The sequence below is a fragment of the Aptenodytes forsteri genome, unplaced genomic scaffold (genome assembly GCF_000699145.1).
Source record: "Aptenodytes forsteri isolate BGI_AS27 unplaced genomic scaffold, ASM69914v1 Scaffold192, whole genome shotgun sequence".
In the NCBI taxonomy this organism is placed as follows: Eukaryota; Metazoa; Chordata; class Aves; order Sphenisciformes; family Spheniscidae; genus Aptenodytes; species Aptenodytes forsteri.
The window spans coordinates 569,208-576,498 of record NW_008794891.1 but is presented as its reverse complement, the minus strand read 5'-3'; positions in this window follow the sequence as shown (position 1 = coordinate 576,498).

Here is a 7,291-nt window from a genome sequence, read left to right as displayed (position 1 = left end):
TTCCCTGGGTGGGCTGTGCCGTGGGCCGTGCAGCGGGGGCCAGTGCAGTGCAGCGTAATAAAAACGCTTTCTCCCTTCTCTCCTCCGCCCCCCAGCTCTGTCATGGTGGGGTGTGTGGGGCGCTGGGTGCAGTGAGGACCGGTGCGGTGAAGGTGTGACCCGTGACCGTGTGAGACGGGGGGGCCCCCCTCCTTGCAGGAGGGGACAGGGGGACCGTCGTGTGCCCCGCAGCGAGTCAAGGGGTGTCTGCCTGCAAACCGGGCACCCCCAGCCTGTTTCCCAGCGGGGACGAGGACGCCGTGTGCGATGCTGTGGGGTACAATGTCCAGCGCAACGTGGTGCGAGCGTGTCCGCGTGCCGGGTGGGCAACCCCAGACTGTTTGCCCGCCTCGGGGAGGACAGGCTGCGTGCCGTGCAGTGGGGTCCGGCGTGGGGACAGCAGAGCGTGGGGCGGTGGCAGCGTGATCGCACGCCAGCTGTGCTCCCCCAGCCGTGCTCCTGGGGTGGGGACACACCTTCACGTCCTACAGTACAGCACGGTACAATGTTATTGAGTGGGGCGTGATCACATTCGACGTGTGTGACACCCCCCCCCGCCCCCCCAGGCTGTCCCTGGGAGTGGGGGGCATCGCTGGGCACCGTGTGGGTGTGATTGGGAGCGGCGCTGTGGCAGCTTGCCTGTCCCCCGACCCCTTCCTGGGCTGGCAGCGACGTGGTCAAGAGAGGCAGCTGTGGCATGTCACCGCGTGCAGCGAGGTCGGCGCCTTGCCGGGTTGCGCTGTGGTTGCCCCTGCCTGCGAAAGGGCCGCGGAGGAGAGAGCTCTGGGTGCGTGTGGGTCTGCATCACGGTGGGAGCATGGCCAGCCTAGGGACTCACCCCCACATTTAGCTCAGGACCACGTTGCTCCAGCCCTGTGGCTGCTCCCGGCACAGTCAAACCCACAGAAGCGTGCCAGAGATCGTCCGCATCTCCTCGCGTGAGCGTGGCGGTCTCTGTCTTGTTGAAAGCACTGGAAACCGCTGAAGGAAGCTGCTGTAAGTGCTCGCAGGCTCTGCTGTGGCAGCTCAAATCTCTAGGGACGGTCGTCCTTCCAGGGTGGTTCATGGGGTGTCACTTCAGTGTGCAGGACAGTTAGGACAAGTCTGTTTTGGTCCCCGCTATACAAAAAAGATGTCGACAGGCTGGAGAGGGTCCAGAGGAGGGCCACAAAGATGATCAAAGGACTGGGAAGCCAGCCATATGAGGAAAGGCTGAAAGAACTGCATTTGTTTAGCCTTGAGAAAAGAAGGCTTAGGGGAAGACCTTATCACCATGTTCCAGTATTTAAAGGGCGGCTACAAAGAAGACGGAGATTCCCTTTTTACAAGGAGTCACATGGAAAAGACGAGGGGTTAATTTTTCATGAGAACAATCAGCCATCGGAATAACCTCCCCAGGGAAGCGGTGGATTCCCCGACATTGGACACTTTTAAGATTCGGCTGGACAGGGTGCTGGGCCATCTTGTCTAGACCGTGCTTTTGCCAAGAGAGGTTGGGCCAGATGATCCTTGAGGTCCCTTCCAACCTGCTGTTCTATGATTCTATGATGTGTTCAGGGAGCAAAGCAGGTGACATGCTGTCTTGTGTAGCTGGGTGAGGCTGGCTCTGTGGGTCTGATCTCCTGGAGCAGCCTGTGAGGGCAGGAGTGGTCAGGGCTTGCTCACGCTCTCCTTTTGCGCGCTCAGAGCTGATGAGCTGGAGATAAATGGACTTGGTAGAGTGGGTTTGACCGATGTGACAGGTTGCGTGAGGCGTCCCGTGAAAGACAGATTGTATGGGGATTCATCAGTAAACTTTAAGTGTATTTAGAAAGGCAGTGAAAGATAGCGGTTTTGTGTGGGTGCTGGAAAAAGGTAAGGAAAACGCACTCGGCTTTGAGCCAGGCCCCCCAAAGTGACGAATTTTGCTCCTGCGAAGACAATGCTTTTGCTTGAAGAGGGAGACTGTCGTGTGTTCAGCCTGTTTCCAGTAGTGCCTGGAGGGATTTGTGGTGTTGCTGCCTTCCCTCCCAGTACCTGTGCGGTGATGAGGAGGGGGTCTCCATCCTCTACAGGTGGTGCTGGCAGTTGAGCTTGGGAGGGTCCAGACAACTGCAGCAACCTTCTCGTTTGTGTGGCAGGCACTTAAAGACCTGCTCCCAGGTCACGGTCTTTCTGGAGACGCCTCTGATGGAAATGCTGTTGCAGTTGAATCTATGAACAGGACGCTGAATGCAGACCAGGGCGAGGAGGAAAGTCCTGTCTAGCATATAAAGCACAGCGTGGGCAGCCATCGGCCGCTGACTGTCACCAGTTACACACTAGCGTTGTGTTTACTGGTCTTGGTTTCGGATGGCATAGGGCTGAAATGTGTAAGCAGGTCGCGGATAGAGCTATCGCTCCCAGCCTGGCACAGCTGAACCAGCAGGCAGAGGCCAATAAAGCTGTGTTATGCCCTAAGGGCAGGACCTTGGTCTCACTGGCAGAATTAGCTTTGCTCAAGAGATTGTGGTTTTACTGATTCAATAGGGACTTTGATAACAGTGGGTGGATTCACACTTCTTGCTCAAAGAGCATCATTTCTGCCCTGTGCTGATGCTGATCCTGGTCTTTGTGTGCTCCTCAGGGCTGTGCCGTGCCGCAGTCAGTGTTAGTACCTGCAGGTGAAAGCACGTTGCTGGAGATCACAATGTACTGTATTGAGAAGAGCAATCAGTGCTGACACACTGGATTACCGTAGGGGGTAATGAAGCCCCAGTTGGTCTCTCTGCAGTGCTGCCTTCCTACATGACTTGTTTGCTTGGGCAGCTTTTTTTTTCTTTGCTATTTTAGCCTTGAGAAAGCGGCTGATCCAGGCACAAGTCTCTGATACTGGGTCACATATTCCTGCCTTGCTTTAGGCACTGAGGCTTGTCCTGCTCTCCCCTTTCCTTGCCTTGGAGGTGCGACTCTAGATCCATCACCACTCTGTTGACCTTCTGGGTACAACTAACTTGCCCAGAAAACTTCTGCAACAGCGTAAACGGTCATCCCAAATGGACAGAGCAAGGAAGGAGCAGCGTGGGATTTGTATGGATGGCAGTGCAAAATAACGGAAGAGTAACATAGCTGTTGCTGAGCTGCTTTTTCTGCCTCGTCCCCAGAGTGGGGGGACGTATTGGAAGAGGTCAGTGTGTGGCAGCAGCACAGCAGGTCACCTGAGAAGGTGGCTCATATGGTGTAACTTGAATATGTACCCGAAGCCAGTGTAGCTGGAAAGCAGCTAGGACGAGTGGTTGCTTTTAGGTGGGACCAGCCAAAAAGGTGATGCGTGGTCAGAACCAAACCCTCTGCAGGAAGACCCCGCCAGTTCCTGCTGCAAACGGCTCTGCAGCCTTTGACTCTGCCTCAGCCTTCAAGCTGTGCCTGGCAGAAGCTCTCCAGCCTGCACGCGATAGACTTGGAGAAGAGCAAGCAGATTCGGGGGGGATGTGGAGGAGGCAACATGTGTCCAAGGGAAGGAACATGTCCATGCTCTCGGAGAGGAGTTAGTGTCCCTGGAGCTGATACAGCAGGAGCAGAAGAGCTTCACGCAAGACGATCCACAGCTTTCTCCAGCCCTGGCTGGTTTACTCCTCCCGTTGCTGCCAGGGGCGCATATGGGAAGTGGCAAGTCAGGAGTCCAGATGGCTTTAGCTTTGCAGCGTGCACATTTCTCCTGGCTGGGAGAGAGGTAGGTGTACGCTCCTTCTGTCAGAGGCTGGCTCGGTGCCACGGGTGGTAGGGGTATAGACAGAACCGTCCTTTATCTGCTCTTGAAGGGACACTGAAGAGCTCTTCTGCCCGAGGAAGCCGTGCAGCAGAAAGTGCAGCGTTATCGGAGAGTTTTTATTTGTACCTCTATCACTTCTTCAGCAGGAGACTGTGGGATTTGGGTGTAGTGTATGCACCTTTGGAGACAATTTAAGTTAAGCTAACCTAAAATGGGAAGGAAGGGTTTCTCTGCCAGGACAGATACATCCTCTGTAGCTAATGCGTTACAGCCCTGCCTGGCAGCAGCGTGCTGAGGCTTCCCCCGAGGAGATGCTGTACGCGGTAGTCAGAGAGCTGGACAAATCCCAAGTGTGTCTTCCCCAGCACTTCCTCTGGCTTGTCAGCCTAGTGCGGATGATTGATGCTTCTGGCAGGGCGGAGGTCTTCATGTAAAAGATAAAGCTCTTGTTTTGAGGCTGTAGAGCGGGGTGCATGTGTCGACCTTCCGAAGAAAAGCAAACCAGATGCTCGGCTGTTGCCGAGTATTGAATGTCCTCTGCCAAAACCAGATGCTGTGTTACTGTTAAGTATTGAATATCCTCTGCCAAGAAAGATGCAGCCAGGCACTGCTGTTTCGGAGTGTAAACCTTGCAGTTGGATGCCAGAGGTCACGATCTGCTTCTTAAAAAACTGTCTGCAAATCGCTTTCTGGCAGGCTTCTGGGCAACCTCCTCCTATAAAATTATGGGGAGGGGGGGAAATGGGACTGTCTGGAACATTCACAGAGGTGTCTGCTCCTACTTTGCTTTCTCTAGGAGAAAGAACTACCCCTTTCTTCCCTCCAGACTGCCTCCAAGTCCTGTTTTCACAGAGCAACCCAAACAGCCCTCCCTTGTGCAAGTTGTCTCTGCCTTTCCCGAGTGCAGTGCCCAGAGCTGGATGCAGCGTGCGAGCTGAAGCCTCGCCAGCGCAGCAGAGAGGGGAAGGATGGCTTTGTGCGTTGCATGCAGCACTCGTATTACTTCTGCTCGTGCGTCTCGATGAGCTGCACGTCACTTTCTGCGGCATTGTGACTCTCCGTGGTTCATTTCGGTGGGTCGGGAGGCTGCGCTCGCAGCTGCCACGGCGCCAAGAGCAGCTGCGGAAAGCGAGACTGACTGCAAGTGAGGGCAGAGCGCTGCAACTTCACGTGTCCTTCGATGGTTTGTCACAGACAGCTTCGATGGTTTGTCACTGTTTTTGTATTCCAGTCACGTGCCCTGCGTTTCCTGTAGCCTTTCCTTGCCTGGTGTTGTCTGAGCTGCTTGTGATTCTGCTTTATTCAGCTCTACCCTGTGGGGTCCTGCACTGTACTGGTGTCCTGGTGTCTTCTGGTGTGATGGAGTCGCTGATGACTCTTCCTGGGGCGTGTCTTACAGCCAGATGTGTGGTCGCTGTGTGGCTCTTTCATCCAGCTCACGTGGGAGCAGGGAAAGTACTCGAGTGATGTGTGTTGTGTATGGGGCTCTGGCCACGTGTGTAAGTGGTCTCTGCCTGTGTGTTTTCCTCACCTGGAGAGCTGGGTGGAAGTGCAGGTACGAGCCTCTGTCGTGACACCATCTGGACCTCAGGCTTTCCTTATGGGTATGTGTTATCCTCAGGAGTAATGGTTTGGGGGAAATGCCAGCGAAGGAGGACGTGGGAGTGCTGCTCCTTACGTGTGGCATGGGAGGGACGCGAGAGGGAAGGCAGTGACACATGTCGTATTTGGGCCTAAAGGCTGGCGTCTCACTCCAGAAGCTTTGGGAGCAAGTATGAGTTCAGTAAGAGGAAAGTGAATTGGGGCTTGGGAAGTGCCTTTTATAGCAAAACTAACGCACCCTAAATCCTTCCATTTCTGTGTCCTCGCTTCTGAAGCAGGAGCTGGTGGTGGCAGCCCGTGGGGAGCATGCAGCCAGCAGTGGCATGGGGGAGGCTGGTGGCAGCCCACTTGCCGGTGGCTCTTGTGAAGAGGCTCTTCGTCTCGTTACCTGCATGGGCAGTAAAATGAAGTCCTCTTGGTGTCTGCTGCCACATGCCTGCTGGGCTGAGGCCTGGGAGCAGCTGGCAGTGCTCAAGCACTCAGAAAAAGTGTCCAGACTCGCTGCTCATCCCACCTTCTCTCTGCAGTGACCTGCACTTTGCTGCATGCTTGGCCGTTGATCTGCTGTGGGCTGGTCCCGTTCTCCCAGCACAGAGGCCCTCGGTAGGTCCCAGCCCTGCTCTCCCACCGAGGCGTCCGGCATAGAGCTGCCCAGAGCAGCCACCGCAGGACAGCTTGCAGCAGCGAGGGGTGACATCTCTTGCCTTGGGAAAGGAGGGCTCTTCTCCAGCTGAGGGTGGAGAAGGCATCTAGGAGGGCTCTTCTCCAGCTGAGGGTGGAGCAGCTGAACTGAGCATAGCTGTGTGGTTGAGAGCATGCAGCACCAGGAGGTGCTGGTCTGTTATCCCAATAAGAAAGGTGCTCAGACTCTGTAAGGTACCATTTAAAATGCTATTATTAGAGCTAACACTATAAGGAGAGAATAGCATAGATAATCTTACATCCCTTTAGATGGTGGGAACTCCAGGTGGTGTAGCATCAAATGGGCCTCCGATCCATGCGCAGAGTGCTGGGCAGACCCTATACATAGAAGATATTTCCCTCATTTCGATCACTTGAGCTATTAAAGGATTTTCTTGCAGGAAAACAACTTCATTCCTCATTTCCAGTGTCAGATGCAAAGGATGTTCACGAGAGCTTCTTGCTGCACTTCTAGATAAAGGCAAGGACATGCAGGTGGCCCAGTCACTGATGCTGAGTGGGAGCTGCCTGCAGGCTCCTCTGCTGCAACGAGCTGGCTGAGTTTATCCTGCGGCCGAGGGATCTGTGCAGCACAGCAAGGGCCTGGGCACGCTCAGGCTGACTGCGATGTCGGTCACTGACTCCTCAACGTACAGCGGTCTCTCCTGGTCAGGGTCACTACAGCGGACTGGGTTTGCAGTATGTCAAGCACGGTCGTCCTGCAATGTCAGATGAGACCTTAGCTCGGGAGACCTGGTGCACTGAATGCACCAAAGGGCTAGGCATCTAGCTTAAAGGATTTCTTTTTATTGTGTGTTGTGGTTTAGCCCCAGCCGGCAACTAAGCCCCACACAGCCGCTTGCTCACTCCCCTCACATGGGATGGGGGAGAGAATCTAAGGGTAAAAGTGAGAAAACTCATGGGTTGAGATAAAGACAGTTTAACAGGTAAAGCAAAAGCCGTGCACGCAAGCAAAGCAAAACAAGGAATTAATTCACTCCTTCCCATCGGCAGGCGGGTGTTCAGCCATCTCCAGGAAAGCAGGGCTCCATCACGCGTGACGGTTATTTGGGGAGACAAATGCCATCGTTCCGAACATCCCCCGCTTCCTTCTTCTTCCCCCAGATTACGTGCTGAGCATGACATCATACGGTGTGGGATATCCCTGGGGTCAGTTGGGGTCAGCTGTCCCAGCTGTGTCCCCTCCCAGCTTCTTGTGCCCCCCCAGCCTGCTCGCTG